At 45.2% G+C, this 25,671-nt stretch overlaps 1 non-coding gene across 1 annotated transcript; it reads right to left on the bottom strand.

Moving 5' to 3' along the window:
* Positions 1 to 21,997: 21,997 nt before the first annotated feature.
* Positions 21,998 to 22,070, bottom strand: TRNAS-UGA (transfer RNA serine (anticodon UGA)). Its single transcript has one exon. It is a non-coding gene; the product is annotated as a tRNA-Ser (tRNA).
* Positions 22,071 to 25,671: the final 3,601 nt, after the last annotated feature.

The raw sequence follows: 25,671 nt of genomic DNA, 5'->3' as shown, positions 1-25,671 counted from the left end.
ATCTTGAAACCTCCTGTACAGTCCGCCGTTCTGCCACCAGCAACATCCCAACCCTCGAAAGAAGTACCGGCTGCTTCAAGAGTGCATTAAGAAACTCCTGCAATCCACGTAACGAAGTCGCCAGAAAAGCTTGGCCGAAGTAGAAAATTATATAAGCACACATGCATCATCATCATTTGCTGCATTGGTTGAAGCTCAGCAATGTTAAAGGGTGTGGTTGCCTTTGCCGCAGCTGCCACAAAGCATTTCCCCTGGAACTTCACTTTCATCCAAAAACATCTATAAATAATTTAGACAGTTTTTCAGGTGACCACAGGTCAGGACACTGGAGCTCTGGTTGAACGTGTGTTTCCTTGAAAATATCTCAACTAATAAGAAGAGAGAAGCTTCATTTCCGGAATCCAGGCGTGCATGCATTATAATGTGTGAAGAGATGTACATTCAGAAAAGGTCCTACAACGCACGTTTCGATACGTTTGAAGATCTTGTGGAATACTTTGGCATGCAGGGTTAGCAACTTCGCAGTTAGGCACTGCTGGTCATGGCTAGATGCATTGGAAACGCATGGCAAGAGCATTTGCTTATTTTCAGTGCATGAGAATTCTTTTTAAGGCCTTTGTTGAGAAACGCGTCTCGATACAATATCGATCCAGCCCTTTCTTCGCTCCACCCTTGATGAAAAAGTAGAACATTCTTAGCAGTGTGCAGCGCTGCTGTTTTTGATAAAATGTTTTCCTTCTTCACAAGAGTTAGGCTTCATTAATTTGCTAGGCAAAGAAAGGCCAAATGTTGTTACGTGGTTGCTCATTAGAAGCCATCAAACAGGCACAAATGCTAAGAACTTGTATATGCAGATTTCCGACATTTTATTGCGGTTGTTAGTGAACGGTTGTTTTCTTGGCATGCAGCATATATTTCGGTTTAGTAATATTTGGGTTGATGGGAATCTTACTACATTTGCATGATGTGTACAACCTGACTGCTATTTGAGAACAGACCATTCCACCAAATACCATACGCTTTCATGTAATAGTGTATTCGTACAGAGTGCTGAATTGCTCTGGAGACACCCGCGCGTTTGGTTTGTTTCCATGCGGGCTCTCCTTCACTTGTATACCCTGATTCTGTTGGCACATGGCTGTGCACAATTTATCTTGTAGATAATTATACACACGAAAAGATGGGTTAACAGTACATGCTTTGTTATGTTTGTTTTTCATCTTCAAGCCTGGCTGTACTGCTGATGCGACATACTCTTTTCTGTTATTGGAGCTTTATATTCCAGCTTGTTTTAGGACTTCTGTTCCATTTACTGCACCATGTTGCTGCTAGATCAAGTTCGAGAGCTAATATTAAACTGCTTCTGCTTCTCCGGTACTCCATTCTGCCTTTTATTTTTTGTGGTGTGCAAGCACTACGGCGCATTTGTCACTCATGAGGCCAACGCATGCCTGAAGAACGAATGTAGATGTAACTAGCGGTGTAAAGTTGCGTGCGTGTACATCACTCGCCATAAAGGCAAGGCGAACCATGACGGAAACTGAATGATGCTCGGACTGCCATTGCAAGGCAACTCTTGGTTTTGCATAGGGTCTATTCTTAAATATACCCTGTGCAAAACCAAGAGTTGCCTTGAATTGGCTGTCACATTTTCTGCCAAACTAAATTTCCACAACAGTTACGGGGTTAATTGTTTGCCAACTTAGCCGGGCATTGTTCAGTAGTCGTCGTTGGCCCTGTCTTTTGTGTCTACAAAGTAAAAAAATATTCGAAATCCGCGCTAAGCTGACGTCATTGAAACGTCAGGCTTTTTTGTTTGTATGTTATTAGCCCTAGTATTTAGAAACACTCTCAGGGGGCGTGCCGGTGCAAAGAAACTTGTGTCTCACTCAATGGGTCCCCATCGGTTCTATGCAATTTTCGCTGCCATGGGATCTACCTTGATTGCGCTACCTCCGCACGCACCGAGACAGAATGGAAGGATCGCGCGTAGTTCAAAAGGCCAGGAAATGGCGCTGGAGCATCGCACCCATTACCCACCGTTTTCTCGTTTTCCTTGAAGGCTTAAGTCGACGGAACATTTTTTTGCATATGTGTTAACAGCGATTTTAATAAATTCACTGTATGCATCATTTCAATTTTTGTTGTTCAAAACCGTTGACCAGTCACAAGTTATCAAGTCTCATTTGAAGAATTCCAGACAGTCTCGCGTGATTGGTTGAACTATAACGGCTTCCCTGCATTTCATTGTTTCTGTGCATGTGTTCGGATGGTTCATGTAACCAGGGCATTGATCACTTGTATGAGAAATAATGCCAGATGTATGAACATTCTTAATAATGTTTGTCAAAATAATGTCCAGTGTGGATTGAGTACTGACTGTAACTCGTGTAGTAGTTATTAGGTACAGAAAAGTAGAATGCAACACAGTGTTAAATTCGCGTGTACTGAATTGATATCATCAAGTGCTCTTATAAAAAAATCGCCGCCTCAAACAAGGCGGGCGTTGTTTCTACCTACAAGTACCAGTAGTGACTCAAAAAACGGTAACAAAGGTTTTACGTTCCCTCCGGATAGATGATATAAAACATAGATAGGTGATTATGTCAAAGTCGGACGTTACTTTGGCGACGTCAGACACACTTTCACAGGCCTTATGTGAAGTAACATAAACTGCAGCGTCACAGCCTCGTGCACCAGCACGATTTAAAAAGAAATTCATGTAACCTTGTAATTCTAACATTTTACACCGAACGTGATATCAGGTGTGGTGGTGGCGCGGTTGCAACGGCAGGTGTGGCGATGAAGCTGACGGGGTGTGTGCGCGTTGGCATTAGCGTGACAAGGGGTACTGTTCGAACATGGCGGGGTTAGCCTGGGTGTTGTTTGCACCGATGTAACGGCTTCGGTCTGCCATCTCGCTGTTCATCATCTCAGCGAACTCCAAGGGCGCGACGACTTCGGTTCGTCGCCGGCATGTGCACGCACGCTCCTTCGACTACGTGACCTTTGGAAACCTGGCCAGCTGCGCTCCTGAGCAGCATCCTCGCTTGTTATAGACCCTGATGTCGATCCGTGAGTGGTACGAGACACTGTGAATGCGGCTACGCACTAGGCCACTTTTCCTAACTGTGCACTTTGGAGTTGTTCCGCGTTGGCCGTTTCTCGGGTTGCCACTGGAATGATTTTGTCGTAGTCCCTAGTCTGCACTAGTCTCTAGTTTAAACGGAGCTGACCTGCTGGTTATAAAAGCGTCTGTTAGTGTGTTCTGTAGTCTCTTTTTTTTACGGATGCGGCGAACCACCAAATATTGGCGAGCTTGCCAGGATTCATTTCGCTGAAGAACCCGTCAGGAAGGAAACCATGGATTTCGAGAAGATACTCCTGGTAGGGCAGGAACTAGGCTTGACGGAGCCGGGTTAAAGCAGTACGTGGACGAGGAGCGTGTGAAAGAGCGTGAAGAACGTGCTCGCGCGCAATACAGGCCTGCCTGCGAGCATGAGGTAACCATCAAGAAACATCACATGTTGGTTAAAAGCATGACACGAAGCTTACTGGATAGACTGCAAGCCGAGCAGCTACTGCTCAAGTTACGAATACAGTTGAGAGATCGCGGCTATGAAGCACAGTCTACCTCTGGTGAGAACTCTGCTGGCAATCAGGCTGGCCCACATAAGTTCATTAAGCCATTCAATGAGACCGGAGACCATTTAGATGCGTACTTACAATGCTTCGAGCGTGTCGCGTTGTTCCGTGAGTGACCGCGTGAAGATTGCACCCCTTTGCTGAGTCTTCCCATTGCGGGAGAGGTACTGACTGAGATTGGTCGCTGTCACCCGTTAATAATTAGGGTGATGAATAATGATGCGCACTTAACGGTGCGCACACTCCTAGATACCCTTAGAGTGAGTGGGGGTAGCTGTTCCGATAGCGAAGGAGATGCCCTCGACCAGCGTGGCAAACTCAGCCTGGAATTCAACTACCTTGTAGTGACAGAAGGGGGTGGCCGTTTGGTGCCCAGCTGTCGCCGGTTCAAGCCAGAGTAAGGTTCGGAGTCAGAAGTAACAAACAAAACGCAGTTTATGCACAGCAATAGACGATACAGAGGAATGCACAAACACTAAAATTGCACAGACAAGAGGTTCACAGAAAAACCAACGCTAAGCATGCAACTACAGAGGTATTCAGTAACACAGAGGCTTTACAACACGGATCAAACACTAGAGAGTCACATAAACAAACACCAAAGTCTTCTCCGGGCACTGTTGCAGTCCGACGCCTCGAGAGTCACGATGTGGCCGCCATGCAAGACGAGCGCCGCTCCCTCGTAGGTCTGTGTGCTTGCCAGCAGCGGGTGATCCCCGGTAGTCCATCCGAAGCATTTGCGAGCACGCCGCAACCACTGACTGTCTGACTGACCGACTGACTCAAGCGGCGCGGTCTCTTTAAATAGGGCGCGCCGCGTCTGTTTGTTAAAACGCGCCAAAGCTAGCGCGCACACACACTTAGCTTCGCTGGTTAGAGCGCTCCCTTCTCCTCCCGTCGAGTCGCGCGTCGTCATTGGTTAGGTCCCACAGAATGTTCTCGAGAGGTCTGACACATTCCAGACCGTAGAACCACCGCCATCCCCGGGCACTGGGAAGAGGGCGACGGCAACGCGTACAAAGCTACGCGCTCTCGCATGGGGAAGGAAGCCGCGCGGGCCTCGCGCTGCGCCGGCTTGATAAAATGTGCGCCGATTTCGTGACAGTCAGCTTCAACCTGCGGCTGCGCTGGACTCCAGTCAGCTGAAGGCAGCGCTTTTGCAGCGGTTCTAAAATACCGCATAAAGATATCACGAGCAATTTCGTAAAGCTAAGCCAAAAGTTAATGAATCAACGCTTGAGTACGCGGCACTGGCATTGGCAAGAAATGACCAAACCAGAAAAGAGCTACGAATGTTTGAGAAATTCTGTCAACGCCAAGAATTTATGGGCGGGTATAGCCTGTCTTTACGCGTTTTCTTTGTGAAGAACAAATGTACGACCCTTAAAGCGCTTTCGGAAGCGGTGGATCACTTCCTGGAAGCTCAAGGTTTGCCCAAATCAGGTAAGGACAATACCGTAAAGGAGCCGATTACTGTGCCTTTGTTCAAAGAAGAGTCGTCTAGAATGGAGGGTAAGGGGGGAATTCGCTGCTTCCTCAGCGGAAAGGCCGGACACCATGCTTTTGAGTGTTGGTCTCGTACAGGAAGCGTTCCGGCTGGGACTTGCTGGAAATATAAAAACAATGGCCATCGCGCAGACGCATGTCCGATGAAACGAGGAACTAAAGCTCAAGCTTCCTTTAGGCTCCTTAGAGCAGAAACTTTGCGTCAGAAGATACACCTGAATAGTTGTTCTCCAGGATAGTGTTTGCATTCCTCTTATCAATGCGACTGTAACCCTCGCCGGCCTTTTGACCTAAAGACAAGGCGCGCACACGGACTGACCAGGGACCAAAACAGAGCAACGACTAGAGGGATCCGAAGAACCGAGACACGAGCACGCGACCCCCGCGCCGCCCTGCCGCCCGAAGCGACCTCGAGACATCAGTCCATCATCTCATGCTTTTTGGCGGATGGCTGAAGAGTTTCAGGGGAGGCTGATTACACAAGCATTGTCGTGGTCATCGCCATCGGGGGGGCAAGCGCATCATTTTCTTCTATTATTTCTCGGACATCCTCATCGTTACACCATCATTAACTTCAGCGAACTGATCGGGACAATAGCTCGGTGGCACTGCCCACTTGTGAAGAAGCTCGGATTGGTGCGAGTAGCCCTTCGCGCTAGGCCAGCCATTAAATCATCAATAATCCTGTCACCATGTTGTGATAACTTCTTGCTTGTCCCCAAGAAACAATGTAAATATAAAAATTTTCCTTAAGGTGGAACGAGAGGAAAAAGGTCAGTAAACGGTGTCAAAAAGAGCACTGAACAAGGGTAGAGGGGGGAGCTTCAATTTGCAGGTCGAGCCAACTTTACGACTAGTGGACTTATCTTCGTCTGGGCAGAGCGAATACCACTGGCAGGGGTCTAAATACGCTTTTGCTTCCGAAGAATAAAAGATAAAGAGGGAGAGGCTGGGTAAAAAGAAAGTAGCTCAAGGAGTGAAAAAAAAAACTTTCTTGAGTATGTATTTCTTAGAATGGAACCGGTATTCATGTAGCCTGAAAAATGAAAGAAAGCGGCGGTACTCGGAAAAATTTAAACGCGATGTGGATGATTAGTGTGCACCTAAGGCAGGTCCGTTGCAGATACACCTCTCTCGTAAAGAGAGAGGCATACTAAAGGGTCGTGATAAGGAATATATCGGGAGGGGAACAATTCTCGAAAGCTTTCAGAAGCAACACGTTACAATCAAATCCCACATGCGGCCAAACATGTAGATCCTCGTTTGCGGAAAACCAGTTTCTGAAACGCTTATTGTCGAATACCTTAATTAGTACCTCTGTAAAACAGGCAGTCAAACAGCTTACAGTAGCTAGCGGGATGATTGAAAAGACCGTCCAAAACACACAAAAAGTCGCGCCTAAAAATTAGCCGTACGACAAGGTATTGTTTTGTTTCAAGTATTGCACCTATTGCAGCTGACACTAGATAAAATGCTCCCAGGTGAGGTACGTGCTTATATTGGCCGAATATGCAATCCACGACCAAACGAGATTTCTCCATTCTCACTCAACGCAAGCCTGAAAAATATTATTCCTTATCAAAATAACATTCCCTTTTCAAGGAATGCTTCATCGAGAAAGGCCGGACCCCAACCGAAACATGAGGCTCAAGTTCAGTTTTTCTCCGTGTGTCATCTTCTGTTCGTTAATAGTGCCTAGAATATACTGGATAGTGTGATAAGCACCCACGCTTCCCTATAGGCGAGGATGGCGGCGTTTGCAATGAAAGCCATTTGATAGCGGCAGAGGGCGCTGCTTGTCGGGAGGGTTGACAGTTGACAGCCGTGTGGTGCGGACGCGTGTTCCATCGCTCCTCCGATTGCACGTGGCTACCGGAAACGGACGGAATGGCGAAAGCGGGAGCTTTCTAAACGTCAAACAGATTAGTTCTTTCTTTTATTAACTTTATTTCGCTTTCAGCTACTTAGGTAAGGTGCAGCCTAAAGAATAGATTTTAGCCCGTTGTCCTAGCGGCCTGGTTTTTCGTGCCGGCAGCTAGGTTTTCTTGGCGTTCATTATTTAGCTATCTTGTTTAGATAAATATTTTTATCTAGTATTGGCATTCGCAGAATTGGTTTTTAACGCGTGTTTGCTAGTCGTTTCTTGTGTCTTCTTTTGGCAATTTGTATATTATGAGAATTCGTAATAGATATAGTTCAGTCGATGAGCGCTTAAGATCTGCAATCAAAAGAAGGTAAAGTGTACTCAGTGTGAGGCGCAGGTTAATCTCAAGGAAACGCGTTTTGACTCTGTCGGTGAAGCGGAAGGCAGCGACGTTTTGTGTCGGTGTTGCGTACTGAGTGCGCGTCTAGATAGATTTGATCAAGAATGGGGCAGTTTATTGTCTCGTGTGGATGATTTAGAAAATGAAGTACGTTTGTTAAGAGCGGAAAATCAGAAACTGCTTGCACAGCTTACTCAAATTGAAAAAAAAAAGGGGCCGACTTTATCCTTGGAACCAACGAGGACGAACATTCGAATGCGGGCTACATGGCTGTGGGGCAAGCGCTGGCATGGAAGGATTAAGCAAAGTAGGCCAGGTGGATTCGAACCGTCAGAGTTATTTAGAAGCAGCTAAGACGCCGGAAAAAAGGAAGAATAACGAAGAATGTAAATCCTAGAGATAAAGACACAGATAACCGAAAGCAGGAGGCAACAGTTGGGAGAGGGAGAGAGAAGGCCCAGGTGCTTATAGCCGGAGATTCTAACATGAACAGGTGCAAGGGAGATATCTTGGATTGTGTAAGGGCTGATAAGAGAGTGTTGGTTGGAGCCTTCCCAGGGAGAACAATGAGGGCAGTGCTAAAAGAGAGTAAAAATAGGCTATTGAAGAATTCCTTAGAGCGCAGTATGGTAATAGTAGCCGCGGGGCTAAACGATGTCCTAAATGGTGACGCTGCAGGAGTGGTGGAAAGTTTAGCTAAGGGAGTTGACGAGATCAGGGAGATAGTACAGCAGACGCAGATAGTTGTATGCACAGTACCAGAGGTGCTAGGATTGAACGGAAAGATGGAAAAGGGCGTGGTGACAGTTAATCAAGACATAAGCAAGTTAAGCCTGGAGAAGCGTTTCGAAGTGGTTGAGGTAAACAAGGAGGTACATAAAGCAGGTTTTGGTAGGGCTTTTCAGCGAGATGGCATTCATTTTAACAGAAGGGTGGGAACAGAGATCGGCTGGCGCCAGGCAGGCAGGGCTGTAGGTTTTTTGGGGGGTCCGCGAGGACTCAGCTGCGACTCAGGACGCAGTCCGCGAGGACTCAGCTGGTGAGGATCAGATAACTACAGATTTGCTGAAGGATGGGGGGATATCGTGCTAGAAAACCTGGCCACCCTGTATACGCAGTGCCTGGGATCATCGACGGTACCCGAACCATGGAAGAATGCAAACGTTATCCTCATTCACAAGAAAGGGGACTCTAAGGACCTTAAAAATTACAGACCAATCAGCTTACTGTCTGTTACATATAAGGTATTTACTAAGGTAATCGCTAATAGAATCAAGACAACCTTGACTGCAATCAAGAAAAGGATCAAGCAGGGTTTCGGAAACGGTACTCTACTATCGATCATATCCATACCATCAATCAGGGGATAGAAAAATGCCGGGAATATAACCAGCCCTTATACATAGCCCTCATTGATACGAAAAAGCATTTTACTCAGTTGAAACCTCGGCGGTGATGCAGGCATTGGAAATCAGGGGTAGACGAGCCGTACGTGAAAGTGCTGGAAGATATTTATAGTGGCCGCACAGCAACCATAGTTCTGATAAAGAAAGTAACAAAATTCCCATAAAGAAAGGTGTTAGGCAAGGAGACACAATCTCCCCAGTACTATTCACAGCTTGTTTAGAGGAAGTATTCAGAGACTTGCAATGGGAGCAGTTAGGGATAAGGGTAGATGGAGAATACCTCAGTAATCTGCGATTTGCTGATGACATTGCCTTGCTAAGCAACTCGGGGAATGAACTGCAAATAATGATTTATGACCTAGACAGGAAAAATGGAAAGGTAGGCTTGAAAATCCTTATGCAGAAGACTAAGGTATTGTGCAACAGCCTCGGGAAGAAACAGCAGTTTACATTAGGTAGCGAAATACTGGAAGTAGTAGGCGAATATGTCTACTTAGGACAGGTAGTAACCGCAGATCAGGACCACGAAAAGGAAATAAAAAGAACAATACGATTTGGATGGAGCGCATTTGGCAAGCACTCGCAGATTATGACTAGTAGCTTACCGGTATCGCTCAAGAGAAAAGTATACAACAGTTGCATCTTGCCTGTACTCACCTATGGGGCTGAAACGTGGAGGCTAACCAACAGAGTTCTACTTAAGTTGAGGACAACCCAGAGGGCTATGGAACGAAAAATGGTAGGGGTAACATTAAGAGATAGAAAGCGTGCAGAGTGGGTCAGAGAAATAACTCAAGTTACCGACATTCTCGTAGAAATTAAGAAGAAGAAATAGACATGGGCAGGACATGTAGTGCGAACAGAGGATAACCGATGGTCGCTGAGGGTAACAAACTCGATTCCAAGGGAAGGAAAGCGTAGCAGGGGGCGGCAGAAAGTTAGTTGGACGGATGAGATTAAGAAGTTCGCAGGGGTCAAGTGGATGCAGCTAGCACAGAACCGGGTTAAGTGGAGAAATATGCGAGAGGCCTTCGCCCTGCACTGGGTATAATCAGGCTGATGATGATGGGGAGGACTCCGTGCACAGAGGTAGTTAGAAGTGAAGCAGAAGAGTGTGTAATAATGGAGGCTGAGCCCCCCAAAATGGCAAAGAGTAGGTCGAGAAAGAAAAGTACAAAAAAGAAATTTAACACTAGTATCAGCTACATAAACATGCAAGGAGGTGAAAAAGAGCGAAATGGCTAGAGAGAGAACAGCAGTTGAAGGATGACAAAATAGGTGTGTACGCTCTTTGCGAGACTCATTTAAGAATCTAGAAGATCCGCCGTTTATAGAAGGCACGTCTGGGAAGGGTGCAACAGAACGAGAACGAAAAAAAAGCGTGGAGGGGTAGGTATGTTGATACACCAGGGAACAAATTGGCAAATAATTAAATCATCTTGTAAAGAACATATCTGGGTTTCAGGAACAATTGCGGCATAAGGACATGGCTAGGTGTAGTTTATTTAGGAACAGGATATCAATACAGGCAAGAAAACAGGGATCTTGCTGAATGTCTCAGTGACGATATAAGCCAGTTTGGAAACGGGGCCAATATTATTCTACTGGGGGACATGAACGGCCACATCGACGATCTGGATGGATACACGGATTGTAACGGCAAGCTAATGCTAGATTTCTGTGAGCGACACCATCTAGTTATAGTAAATAGAGAAACAAAATGTGAAGGCCAAATCACGTGGGAATTCCGCAACAGGCAGACGACCATTGACTATTATCTAATGTCGCAGGAAATTTATAGCAAGGTCACAAAAATGCAAATAGACGAAGAAGGGGAGTGTAGCCTGGGAAGTGATCATAAACGCATAAGTCTGCTGATGGGGCCCTTGATCAAAACAGAATTGGAACTTAGACAAAACGTAAACGCAAAATTAAACGACGATCAAATAGCGCAGATAGCAGCAGACATAGAGGAAGCAATAGAGAAAAGCCCCATGGAAGAGTGGGATTATGAACAGGTAGAACTACTCATAAGGAGGAAAATTCAGGAGGTTAAAGTAGCAAACCGCTGGAATCAAAAGAGGAAGCCACGGAGCTGATGGAATCAGGAAATCAGGGAAGCTATTGAACAGCGACGGGCTGCTTCAAGGGAACACCGAATGGCAAAGAAAGCACAGGTATCTCAGGAGGAAATCGACCAAAAATGGGGAATATATCGACAAAAGAAACTTCAAGAGCAGGCCTTTGTCGAAATTAAAATAAGACAGTCCACCGATCGCTCGATGGCTCATATACACGATGCCTCTAGAGGCGGAGGAAGAAAATTCTGGAACCATATAAGCTGGCTCGGGAAGAAGAATCAAAGAAAGCAGGATCGGATTCAAGATAACGAGGGAAATTGTTTAAAGGGAGATAACGCAGTGAACTACATTACATCAGTTATAGCCGATTCCTTTAAGAGCGACGATAGGGTAATCTCCGCAAACCAGGAAGCAACACAAGGTAGCAGAATACAAAGCAGCTTAGAACTGACCAATCTAAACTGGAAAAAGGCAGAAAAAAATATTCCTAAAATCACATATACAGGAATAGATGGAATTACGATCAAGCTGATTAATGAACTCGGTCTAAAAACTAAGGAAACGTTGTTAAAAGCTTTGGAAACAGTCATAACGAATAAGCAAATTCCGGACAGCTGGCGGCAGAGAAAAATGAATTTAATTTATAAAGGGAAAGGAGACAGGATGCACATAAAATCCTACAGGCCGATTACCATAACATCTGTTATGTACAGGTTAGCCATGCAGGCGGTGAAATTAAAGGCGCAAGCATGGGTTGAAAGTAACAAGATACTCGGAGAACTTCAGAACGGCTTTAGAAATGGTAGGCGCTTAGATAATAGCCTGTTCGTGCTTACCCAATGCATGGAAATATCTAGAGTGGAAAATAGACCTTTGTATTTGGGCTTCCTGGACATAAACGGGGCGTACGAAAATGTAAGCAGGGAGCTGCTGTGGAACATATTTAAAAGAAGAAGATATCGGTTATGAGATAATAGAGTTCCTACAGGAAATATACCGGGATAACAAAGTAGAAATTACTTGGGAAGGGATAAGAAGTACGGAGGATGTCAAAGTATGCAAAGGATTAAGACAAGGCTGTCCTCTATCACCGGTGCTGTTCATGCTTTATATGATAAATCTGGAACGGAGGATACAAAACAGTAACCTAGGTTTTAACCTGTCATATAAATTAAGTGGAAAGGCGGTAAAGCAGCGCCTCCCCGGTTTGATGTATGCAGACGATATTGTGCTGCTAGCTGAGAGTCTGGAAGAATTGCAAACTCTAGTTAAGTATTGCTTAGATGAAGGGGACGCTCTAGGCTCCAGTTTCAGCGCAGTTAAGTCGGGTCTGATGATTTTCAACGGCTCAACTGATCAGGGTCTTAAAATACAAGGCCTTGAAATACCTAGAGTAGCAGAATATATATATATATATATATATATATATATATATATATATATATATATATATATATATATATATATATATATATATATATATATATATATATATATATATATATATATATATATATATATATGTATATGTATATATATATATATATATTTGGTGGCATGGGTAAACGAAGGATTGGCATATAGTGGAAAGCATGAGCAATCACTTAAGGCCAAAGGGCGAAGGAATGCCGGGATAATGAAGCATAAGGCATTGTGGGGATACAATAGGTATGAGGTTTTGAGGCATAATTGGAAAGGAATTATGGTGTTCGGACTTACTTTCGGAAATGCGGTTTTGTGCCTAAAATCAGAGGTGCAGTTGACATTAGAAAGACATCAGAGATCCGTTGGACGATTAGCACTTGATGCCCACGGCAAAACTACAAATGAGGCGGTACAGGGAGATATGGGCTGGGCATCTTTCGATATACGGGAAGCTCAGAGTGAAATATTATATGAGGAACGCCTGAGGAAATTGGACCGTAACAGATGGGCAGCTAAAGTATTTAAATACCTGTACCTAAAAAGCGTTGACTCACAATGAAGGAAAAGAACTAGGAAACTAACTAGTAAGTATGCTAGTATCAAGGACGGAGAAATAAAGAGCATTAAGCAACAGGTGAAAAACTCAGAAGGTAAAAATTGGATAAATTGGATGGAAAAGAAACAGACTGTGGAATTATACCGAAAGTGGAAAATGCAGATCAGGAAGAAAGATTTCTTTGATAACTCAAGAGGCAGTGTCCTACTTTTTGAAGCTAGATCGGGGTGCCTTAGAACACGCAGCTACAAAAAGCAATTAACAATGGAGATGACGCATGTGCTGTATGTGGAAACTCCAGTGAAACAATTGACCATATTATACTCGAATGTAATGGTATCCATCCGGAAGTTGGTGCAGGAGCAGTCACTGCTCCTGAAGCTCTGGGGTTTAGAGATACCAGTGGCCGAGTGAATAAACCGGAGGTGGAAACTAGAAAAATACGACTGGAAGATTGGTGGCTTAAAAGCAGAGAAGTGACATAATGTTAGTAATGTAGGAAAAAAAATTTAGCCTGTGGAGTCGTCGGCCATGTGGCTCGTTTGTGCCGCAACCGTGGCCCTCGTCCCTACGACTATACACGTGAGGCGATGTACAATCTTCCTCCACCCCCATCGCCTGTGTTTCCTGAGCCTCCTCCGCAGTCCCTCTACAAGTTACGATTGCCGCTCCCACCGCTCGCCTTCTCCTGGCCGTCGTTCCCGTTCTCCGATGCTCCGCCGCCAATTAGCCGTTAACACGGAAAACTAACAGCCGCAGTTCCGGAGGCAAGAACTGCGCCATCAGGGACCAACTCAAGACCTGTTCACGTACCAGCCAACATTATTACCATATTCATCGAGGGAGTTCCTGCCGAAGCACTTGTAGACACTGGCGCAGCCGTTTCTGTTCTTAATTACGCCCTCTGTCTCAAACTTAAAAAGGTGATGACTCCGCTTCCTGCAATTTTTCTTCGCACAGCCAGCGCTCAGGACATTTCACCATTAGCCGCCTGCACCGCCCGCCTTGTCATTGACCCTCTCCAATCATAACGCCATTATAGACTGCGCCCGTGCTCAACTCGAGTTATCACCCCTCAGTGAAATTTTTGTCGACACACCCGCTGCTGTTGCCGCTACCGTGCACGTCGCAGAGGACACCGACGTTCCGCCTTTCTCCTCAGTGCTTTATTGTGCCTCTTTATCGCCTCTTTATTGGGCTGCTCTTGCCGACGCCGCTTTTATCTACACACCTTCGTTACGATGCGCTGACCAAAAATCCGTGTTGCTGCCCCATGCTGTGCTGACAATTTTTCGCAACTCAAGTGCTATGTTTGTTCGTAACCCGTGCCCCTGCCCTACCACTTTACTTCGTGGCCAGTCACTGGGTAGTGTTGCTTTGCTCGATTCCACGCCCACCTATCCCTTCAGCGATACCATCGCCGGCCTTCACATCAGCGCCATAACACCTATTCCTTTCGCCACTCCATCATCACTCGAAGTTTTCCACCGGTCCATTGCCGCTGGCCTGACGCCCTTACAACGAGCCCAGCTTGTCGCCATTCTACAACGTTTCGCGGCTTAGTTCGACTCCAAGCAACATTTGTTGGGGCGCACAACTACCGTTACTCACCGTATTGATACCGGCACCCATTCCCTTTTGCGTCAGCGTCCGTACCGTGTTTCAGCCGCCGAGCGCCGCATTACTGACGAACAGGTGACCGACATTTTCCAGCGCAACGTGATCCAACCTTCGCACAGCCCTTGAATCTCCGGTCGTCCTGGTCAAGAAAAAAGACGGTTCCATCCGATTCTGTATAGATTACAGCCGACTGAACAAGATCACGCGCAAGGACGTTTATCCTCTGCGTCGTATCAACGAGGCCCTTGACTGCCTGCAGGGACCTGAGTTCTTTTATTCAATAGACCTGCGTTCCGGCTACTGGCAGGCGCCGATGGCAGAGGCCGATCGCCCAAAAACCGCTTTCATCACACCCGATGGGCTCTATGAGTTTAATGTCATGCCATTCGGACTGTGCAATACCATTGCCGCATTCGAGCGCATGATGGACAACCTACTCAGAGGGCTCAAAGGGCACACTTGCCTTTGTTACCTTGACTACGTTGTCATCTTTTCCCCAGATTTTCAATCTCAGCTCAAGCGCCTTGAGAAAGTTCTGCGATGCCTGACCGACGCTGGCCTCCAAATAAAGTTAAAGAAGTGCCGTTTCGGAGCACAGCAGCTAACCATACTCGGACATGTCGTCTCCAAGGATGGCGTTCTTCCCGATCCGGCAAAATTACGCGCTGTGGCAGAATTTCCCAAGGCGACTAATGTGAAAGAACTCCGCAGCTTCGTCGACCTCTGCTCGTACTTCCGCCGCTTCGTTCGCCATTTGGCCACAATCATCAACCCTCTTACCAAGCTTCCGTCCAGCCACGATCTTTCAGCCTGGTCTCCGCACTGTGATGATGCCTTTGCGACACTCCGCCACCTTCTGACGACTCCGCTAATCCTGCGTCATTTCGACTCTTCTCCCACGGAAATCCCCACTGATGCCAGCGGCGTCGGCCTCGGCGCAGTACTCGCTCAACGGAAGTCTGGCTTTAATGAGTAGTTGTTGTTTACGCAAGTCGGACCCTAACAAAAGCTGAAGCAAACTATTCCGTCACCGAGAAAGAGAGTCTCGCTATTCTCTGGGCAATAGCAAAATTTCGCCCCTAATTGTAAAGCCGTTCTTTTGATGTCGTCACCGATCATCACTCCCTCTGCTGGCTGTCTTTGAAAGATCCTTCTGGTCGACTGGCCCATTGGGCTCTGAGGCTCCAAGAATACGACATTAACGTCATATATCGCTCTGGCCGTAAACATGCCGATGCTGACGCTCTCCCACGTTCTCGCTTGCCGTCTGAAGCCACTCCTGCTATATCCGTTCTACATCCCACCGACATGCCCACCGATATGACTTCCGAGCAACGCAAAGACTCATGGATCGCTTCACTCCTGGATTTTTTATCTGGCCGCGCTTCACGACCTCCTTGCCGCGCTCTCTGTCGCCAGTCTCACCATTTCGCCATCAGAGACGAGCTCCTCTACCGTAGGAATCACCTTCCGGATGGTAGAAAGTGGCTGCTTGTAATTCCAACCCATCTACGCTCAATGATTTGCTCCCATCACCACGACGATCCCCAGTGTGCCCACGCCGGCTTATTGAAAACCTTCACTCGCCTGCGCAAGCGGTACTACTAGCGTGGGATGTACCGTTATGTTCGTCGGTTCGTCCAGTCTTGCCTACAGTGTAAGCGCCGAAAACACACACCTCGCCAACCCGCCGCTCCTCTGCAGCCTCTGATCTGCCCAGCTCAGCCCTTTGAGCGTGTTGGAATAGACCTATACGGCCCGCTTCATAGCACATTAACAGGCAATTGCTGGATCATCGTTGCAATCGATCATCTCACGCCGAAACAGTGCCTTTGACATCTGCTACAGCCCAAGACATTGCCTCCTTCATCCTTCATCACATAATTCTTCGCCACAGGGCTCCCAAAGAATTGCTGAGTGACATAGGTCCCGCTTTCCTTTCTGAAGTTGTCGAAGCTGTTCTTAGAGAATGCAAAATCGTTCACCGCGCCACCTCCGCGTACCATCCGCAAAAAAATGGAATGATTGAGCGTTTTAACCGCACCATGGGCGACATGCTAGCAATGTATGTCGCTTCCAACCACTCCAACTGGGACCGCGTTCTTCTATTCGTCACATTCGCTTATAACTCTGCCACACAAGCAACCACCGATTTCTCGCCATACTTCCTCCTGTACGGTCGTGAGCCCCCTTGTACCATGGACACCATTCTCCCTTACCGACCGGATTCTTCCGAATTCACGATTGTTTAACAAGCTGCAACTTATGCCGAAGAATGCCGCCAGCTTGCCCGGTCCTTCACTTCTCACGCCCAGCAACAGCAGAAAACCACCCGAGATAAATCTGCACTTCTTCCTACTTACTGTCAGACACTTTAGTCTGGCTATGGGTGCCTTCCTCCAGGCCCGGCCTTTCATCCAAACTTCTGAGCAAGTATCAGGGCCCTTACCGTATTGTCAAGCAAACATTCCCCGTCAACTGCCTCATCGAACCCCTTACGCCATCCTCTAACCACCGTCGCCGAAATCGTGGAATAGTACACAGTAACCGCCTGAAACCTTACTACGTTCCGGCCATCGTCACATCGCCATGAGACGACAGGATGGCGTTTTTTCGGCCGGGGGAAGTTGTAAAACAGGTATTTGGCTCTGATATGTTCAGCGCCTATTGCTGAAGAGAACGCCGACAAGCATGTTCAACGCGCGTGACGGGCAGGAAAGAAAACGACAACGGAGCTCGCTTCGACGCTCGTACGTGTGCTGACACGTCTCACGACTGATCGCAAAACGTTCTATTGACTGTCGACGACGTATCGCCCTGTTCAAGGTCTTCTACAACAGAATCATAAAGTGAGTGAAAAAAAAAGGGACCGAGGAAAATGTCAATATTTATTGCGCTCTTGTAGTTCTCATGAATAAATTGCAAGACAAAATATCACGTGGCGACGAGTCATCCTGGCAAATTGTAATTGCGCGAAAGGAAAAATTGGGTCCGAAGAAAGAACTGAAACTAGTAGAGCGTATGAAACATAAAAAAGACGTTTGAGTCAACAAGAAAATCATCTGGAACTAGAAATGAATCTCACAGCAAAACCGTCGGTCTTGCATGAGTTTTGTAACCAAAGATCCCACGAATCCCTCTCAAGTTGGAAGTACATACGTCTAGCACGTTTATGTCCCATCGTCTGTTTTGGGAAACTATCATGGCAGAAAACTCCGTCAAGCACAAAAACCACCATATGGAACCGTCAGTTCGATATTATAGATCTAGTACAGCAGGGCGCTGTTGGTAATAACGGGAAGAAGGCGCTGTGCGATGTTACCGCTGAAACACTATCAGTATATTTTTGACGTTATCTGCAAAACAGACCAAAATTTTCCTATAGATCTTCACTTTTCAAAAATTCGTAAATTCAGGACGATAGCGAGACTGACTTGGTTATTCTGAAACAATCAACACATTGGATCCTATAGGAGCTTTTTGGGAAATCGGGGTATGTTCAGTAAATCGGGAGTTTCGGTAACTCGCGTTTATTATATCGATCATTTTAGAGTACGTTGCACAGAGTGCATATGGAATGAAAAATTTCATCCTCCAGCAGAAAAATAAAATTTATGGGGATGAAACTATGAAAAAATGCTGCCAAACCAATCTATAACATTTTGTGTAATAAATTAAAAGTACCATCACCACCATATATGTAACAAGCATTAATAATAAAACTTAACAAGATGAACAATTGTCCTATAATTATATAATGGTCAAACAGGTTTTCAATTAAATATGAGGCAGCCAGAGGCATGGTGTAGACATTGTATATTACCATGATATTCTTCTACCTATCCCATTGCAGAAGGCAGAAGATGACGATGAACAACTCAGACACAAGACGAAGTGGTAGCAACGGTTAGTGCTGAGAAGGTGCATTCAGGCAAATCATCAGCTGCTGCGTTTCTTGCACTAACCTTGCCATGTATAATCTTGGCGGAGGAGACTAAAGATCCCCGTACCCACAGATAAGTCAGTTTACGAAGCCAAAATGTGTATTTGCGCAGTGTCTACCACCTACGTGGGTTCACAATCGGCCACTGTGAACTCCGAGGCAGTCTCTACCACCGCGGCCCAATATCGACTCAGCCAGTCGTACTCATAAAAATCCGCCACCCTATCATCTTAAAAGGCGAAGACAAGCCAGACGTTGACGATTGGCGGGATGAGTACGAGCGCTGCAGCAAGAACTGGGACTCGATCATCATGCCGGCTAACCTCATTTTGTATTTGGCGAAACAGCTCGCACGTGGTTCCCAAATCACGAGCAAGAGCTGGTGACCTGAAAAATTTGCAAGCAAAATCTTCAGGACTTGTTCGCGAAGCCTATTGGGCGAGTTCTCGCAGCAAAATCTGAACATTCGTCATTGCCCAATCCACAAGGGCGTCCTACCTTGCCTACATTCAAGGCGTGCTCGTGTTGTGTCGCAAGGCATAGCCTCGAGGCTATGCGCAAGGGGAACAGATCCACACCGGAAAGTGAAAAGGTAGGGCATATCCTCAATGGTATCGCGGTTGACGCCTTCAATATCCTCTTCCGCACGGATTATTCTACCGTGGAATTGGTGCTTCAAGTTTGCCGAAAATTCGGCCAGGCTAAACAACGAAGTCTCATGCATCGCTTTGAGTGCCTTCCGAACACGGCGGTTACATCATCCTGCGATGAACTGGCCTCTTTGTAATAGCCTCCTCATCCAACGAGCAAAACTCTAATCACCAGGCGAAACCTTGGGGCTTTAGCTCCTGCACTACTCACGTCTGAACAGCCGACACATGTCTATGATCTAAGCCGTTGTTCGCTAGAAACATGCGAACGTTAGCCTCTCCTCCATCGCCGTGCCGCCCCCGTCACCATCGTATCTTCCTCTAGTGGCTGCTGCTACCACGAGCCAAGCCTCCTCCACATCGCTGCCTTAGTCGCAATCCTGTACAGTGGAGCACATGAGATGACAGGCCAGTTTGTTTCATTTGCTGTCGAGCCGACCACACTTCGAGTTATTGCTGTAGCCTTAAATTCCCCACCCTTTGCTTCTGTTACAACGCTGACCTTCGGTACTACTGTGGGCCTCGACGCAAATTCCCTGGCAAACCTGAGCAACTGCGGCCCACATATAATGAACCTGGACACTGCTGCTGTTGCAACTGAAGATTGCAGTAGTCCATCCATTACTAAGCGGATTCCTGGACACGGCTACTCATCGTCTACGCTTGCGCAGCCATATCGTCTAGTAACTCATCACATCGATGGACAGGCTCCATGGTTCAACGGAAAATCCAGCTATATAAGAATCAGTCTCCAGCTTTTCATCACTTACTGGCAGCATTTGCGGCTTCTGTAGGCTTCGCTAAGTAGGTGCATTTGGTTCGCATGGTTTACCGGCTTCAGGTGAACTGCTGCTGTTGCAACTGAGAGATTGCAGTAGTCCACCTATTACTAATCGGATTTCTGGACACGTCTACACACCGTCTACGCTTGCGCAGCAATATCTTCTAGTATCACATGGATGGGCACAGCCCCTGGTTCATCGAATAATCCAACAAATAAGGACCTGGCTTCAGCTTTTCATCACTTGCTGTCAGCATTTGCGGCTTCTACAGGCGTTGCTAAGTCCGTCCATCTGGTTCGCAGGTTAGTTGTACTAAAGTTTTTGGTCTTGCTTTCTTGATACTGCCGCAGGTGCTGCCAGCTGCCTTTTGTACCTTTTGTTATTCGTTGTCGCGATTGTTTGGAATACCGACGAATGCAGTGCTCACAAAGAGAGGAAGAGCTGCAGCTGTTATTTAAAGGGAAACTAGATTACATTGAGGTCGAGATCAACAGAAAGCTTCTGAAGGTAACGACAATGGTTCTTTGCTCAGCAGTGTTCAATTTGCAAATGAAGTAGAATCAATGAAAGTCAAGAAAGCCGAGCTCATGAATGCCAACAAGTTGCTGGCAGAAGAAAGTGAAATCTCCACGAAAGGGTTGGCAAACTCGAGCAGTATTCCAGAATCAACAATGTGGATATAAAAGATGTTCAAGCAACTAAAGGCGAGGATGTCAAGAAAGTGCTTGAGACAATCGATGAGGTCGTTGCGTCTCCTATCAACGCCGCTGACTTTGAAATCGTCGATCTCGTTGCCACCAAAAACAAAAATGAAAAAATCATCATCTCTCGCTTTCGGTGTCGGCAAAAGAAAAATGAATCTGTGCGCAAGGCACGGTACGCTCGCCCACAAACAGGTCAAATTAGCTTTGCTGTAGATTCAACTTCCTTGATTTTTGTAAATCGACACCTTATCTTTGGCAACACGAAGCTGTTTGCTAGAGCTATGTTGCTTAAGAAAGAAAAGAAATGGCAGCATCACAGGACTAACAATTGTCGCATACTTGCGTGTGAGACTGACATGAGCACGGTCTTGAGCCGCTGTTCCCCCTGCTACTTGCTTGGGTATTTATGTTGTCTGTATACTAACCTTGACAATCTCAAGGTTAGTATACAGACAACATAAATATCCAAGCAAGTAGCAGGGGGAACAGCGGCCGATGTAGCTCAGTTGGAAGAGCACCGGACGCGATATTCGGAGGTCGTGGGTTCGGATCCCCCCATCGGCACGTTGTTTTTTCTTCTACTTTGTGTTTAAGTATCTTTCCCCTAAACAGATTCCATTACTAATTTATGTGATTATCTAAGCAAACATTAAAAAAAGATACATAAAAGTACCATCCCCAACTTTTTCCTTGGCCTCGCCGACTGTTGTCTTCTTTCCTTCATGTATTATAATGAGCACCCTCATTTCCCCTTAATTGATCTGCTTGTAGCTTATGGGGGTCTCGGTTCTGGCAGTCTTGAAGCCATAGTTAGCGTAAGAGGGTTCTAGCACAGCTTTCGCCCTCGCTCTTGATCACGTTCTACGTGACGCTGGCGGTAACAAAAGGACGTTCTACGTCCGCCGCTATGGCTGAGGGTGGCGCTGGTGAACACTCTCAAGGTTAGTATACAGACAACATAAATACCCAAGCAAGTAGCAGGGGGAACAGCGGCCGATGTAGCTCAGTTGGAAGAGCACCGGACGCGATATTCGGAGGTCGTGGGTTCGGATCCCACCATCGGCACGTTGTTTTTTCTTCTACTTTGTGTTTAAGTATCTTTCCCCTAAACAGATTACATTACTAATTTCTTTGATTATCTAAGCAAACATTAAAAAAAATACATAAAAGTACCATCCCCAACGCTTTCCTTGGCCTCGCCGACTGTTGCCTTTTTTCCTTCACATATATATATATATATATAGATGTGAATGAAGGAAAGAAGCGAACAGTCGGCGAGGCCAAAGAAAGCATTGGGGATTGTACTTGGTAATTTTTTTCTTTTTTTTAATTGGTACTTCGATAATCACACAACTTAGTAATGTAATCTGTGCAGGGGAAGGATATATAAACGCAAAGTAGACAAAAAAACAACGTGCCGATGGTGGGAACCGAACCCACGACCTCCGAATATCACGTCCGGTGCTCTTCCAACTGAGCTACATCGGCCGCTGTCCCCCCTGCTACTTTCTTGGGTATTAATGTTGTCTGTATACGAACCTTAAGAGTGTTCACCAGCGCCCTGCACAGGGTACATTACTAATTTATGTGATTATCGAAGTAACAATTAAAAAAAGGAAAAAAAAGACCAAGTACAATCCCCAATGCTTTCCTTGGCCTCGCCGACTGTTGGCTTCTTTTCTTCATGTATTATAATGAGCACCCTCCTTTCCCCTTCATTTATCTGCTTATATATATATATATATATATATATATATATATATATATATATATATATATATATATATATATATATATATATATATATATATATATATATATATATCTCAGTAGGTAGCTCAGTTGGAAGAGCACTGGACGCGATATTCGGAGGTCATGGGTTTCGACTCCCACCATCGGCGCGTTGTTTTGCCTTCCGCTGTTCATTTAATATTTCTTATCCTGATAACGACCATAAGAATGATTCTTGTCAAGTACCAACAGCAAAACTTAAAAAAAATCCCCAATGTTTGCGTTAGACTCGTAGACTGTCAGCCCCTTTAAACTCTATAATAACGAGCCCCTCACTTCCCTTTCCATTACACATACACACACACACACACACACACACACACACACACACACACACACACACACACATATATATATATATATATATATATATATATATATATATATATATATATATATATATATATATATATATATATATGTGTGTGTGTGTGTGTGTGTGTGTGTGTGGCCCGCCGTGGTGGTAGAATGGCGAAATGCCTGACCACTATTACCCGGGTTGCCTAGGCTTGGTCCCAACCTCTGGGTGCTGTGTTTCGATGCAGGCGAAACGGAGTAGCTTCCGTCTGGTGTGCAATGTCAGTGCACGGTAAAAGACAGCATGTGGTCGAAAATATTTCAGTGCTTCACTACGGTGTCTCTAAAACCTCAGTCCCTTTGGGACGTTGTCGCTACAAACTAAACGAAACCTTTTAGTGATGCCTCAACTCCGGCCTAAGTTTGTTTTCTTTGCTCCTTTTAGCATCTTTTCCTAGTATTTCGTTTTGAGAGAAATGATTCAGTACGTTAGCAGAATAATGGTCTTATGTTCGTGAGATTACAATAATACACATTATGTTATAAATAGAGTGGCTGCACCTTAGGTTGTGAAGTATAATTGTAAGGCCTAATTGGGTAAGATAAATTCACGTCTGTTCACCGTGCAGTACTGATAAATACAACTTCTGAAAGCCAGCATGGTGTTGTAAGTCTACAAAATGCGTATTTATGATGCAGTTAGTGAGTAGTCTCCTCCTATGAAGGCGTGGTAACTTGCCCAAAACCTTGTGTGTTATAAAATATATAAATTGGAATTTGTCATGTTGTTACACAGCCCTGAAAAATAGCCCTGAATTGAGAGAAGGTGTCCTGCTAAGCACATCGCAAGTTTGTAGGCGAGAAGAAAACTTACGTTGACTTCCGCACATTGCAGTCCATGTTACGAAGTTTGTGTAGAAAGTGCACCACTCCATTGCAAATGTGGTAGCCTTGCTTTTTCTCTGCTGAAAAACATAGATCAGGAGACAAAAGAATGATAGGGGCAATTTAGCGTCAGTCGCCGAAGGAGCAAGAAATGCGCCTTCAGTGCGCTGAGATTATTTATTTATTTATTTATTTATTTATTTATTTATTTATTTATTTATTTATTTATTTATTTATTTATTTATTTATTTATTTATTTATTTATTTATTTATTTATTTATTTATTTATTTATTTATTTATTTATTTATTTATTTATTTATTTATTTATTTATTTATTTATACCTCAAATGCCCCTGATGGGGTATTACATGAGGGATGGGCTGTTACAGTTCATTGGCGAGTCTTTCAATGAATGCTTTGAAGTGTGCTGGATGAGCGTGATGAACTGCGTCGGCAGGAAGGCGATTCCAGTCCTTTGCTGTCTGGACGAAAAAAGCATTTAGATGTGCGGTGGTATTTGCGGATGGCGGGTATACTACTTTATTGTGCTTAAGTCGATGGGATACGCGGTGACAAGGCATGATGGCACACTTTCCTAGTGATGATTGGTAAAATTTATAAAAAAGGCACAGCCGGGCTGTTTTGCGGCGTGATTGGAGGGAAAGGAGATTAGATTTTGTCTTCAAATCAGTAACACTTGAGTGATATGAGTAATCTGAATGAATGAACCTTGCTGCACGATTTTGGATGGATTCGAGGGTGAGGGAAAGGTTAGTCAGGTAAGGGTCCCAAACTGCGCATGCGTATTCCAGTTTGGGACGGACGAGTGTTAAATAGGTCAGCAGTTTGACAGAAGGAGGTTAAAGTCGCAAGTTACGGCGTAAAAAACCAAGCGTGCGATTGGCGTCTTTAGCAATGTTAGAGACGTGAGTAGACCAAGTGAGGGAACGGGTAATGGTTACACCAAGACATTTATAAGAGTCAACTGCGGAAATTTTAGAGCCAAATATATAATACGAAGGTGAAGGAAAGGACTGTCTACGGTGGAATGTAATTAATGACGTCTTATTTGTGTTTATGGACATGAGCCATTTGCTACACCAGGATTCGATGTAATTCAAGTCGTTCTGTAACAGTTTAGTATCGTCGCTGTTAGCGATAGGTCGATATATTACGCAGTCATCCGCAAATAGTCGTATGTTAGAAGTTATATCAGTAGCCAAGTCATTAATATAGATTAGGAAAAGTAATGAACCGAATACAGTACCTTGTGGCACTCCAGAGGCGACGGAGCTTAAAGGTGAGAAAAATTCATTAGCGTGTACGAACTGCTTACGGTTAGTGAGGAAGTGTTCTAACCAAGTTAGAATGAGTGGGTCAAGGTTCAAACGTGAAAGTTTAAGTAGAAGCCGTCTGTGGGGAACTTTGTCAAAAGCTTTCTCAAAATCCAAGAACAATGCATCAACTGGTATGTTGTCATCTAGGTTAGAACTAATGTCAATAATAAATAGAGCTAACTGTGTGTCACATGACATTCCTTTACGAAAACCGTGTTGGTTAGGGTGAAAAAAATTTACAGATATAAGAAAATTTGAGATGTGTGTGTAGATAACATGCTCTATTAACTTTGAACAAATGCTTGTGAGGGATATGGGACAATCGCTATGGCGTGAAGATGACGAGCCTTTTTTAGGAACTGGAATCACCTTGCCTACCTTCCAGTCTTGTGGCAACACTCCAGATGATAACGATTGCTGAAAGATATGCGATAGAATGATACTTGTGATATGTTTGGTGTTTTTTAGTAGTTTTGAGTTGATGCCATCAACCCCGGCTGAGGAAGAGACCTTTAAAGAATCGATTAGTTTCGCAATTCCGTTGGCATGAAAAGTTATGGGAGGCATGACAGGATGATTGTGTCGCGGAAAATCAGGAAGTTCATCATTAGACTCGTTAGTATAAATAGATGAAAATACGGAGTTCAGAATTTCCGGCACATCTTTATCAGGAATGGGATTATTTCGGTCATCGAGCAGAGATAAGTGATTGATACGCGATGGATGAACAATTTTCCAAAACTGTGTAGGATTTGTCCGCAGCATGTTGGGCAACGTG

This window comes from Amblyomma maculatum, chromosome 11 (assembly GCF_055883805.1).
Source record: "Amblyomma maculatum isolate TAMU_Amacu chromosome 11, ASM5588380v1, whole genome shotgun sequence".
Taxonomy (NCBI): Eukaryota; Metazoa; Arthropoda; class Arachnida; order Ixodida; family Ixodidae; genus Amblyomma; species Amblyomma maculatum.
This window is presented reverse-complemented; position numbering and strand designations above follow the sequence as displayed.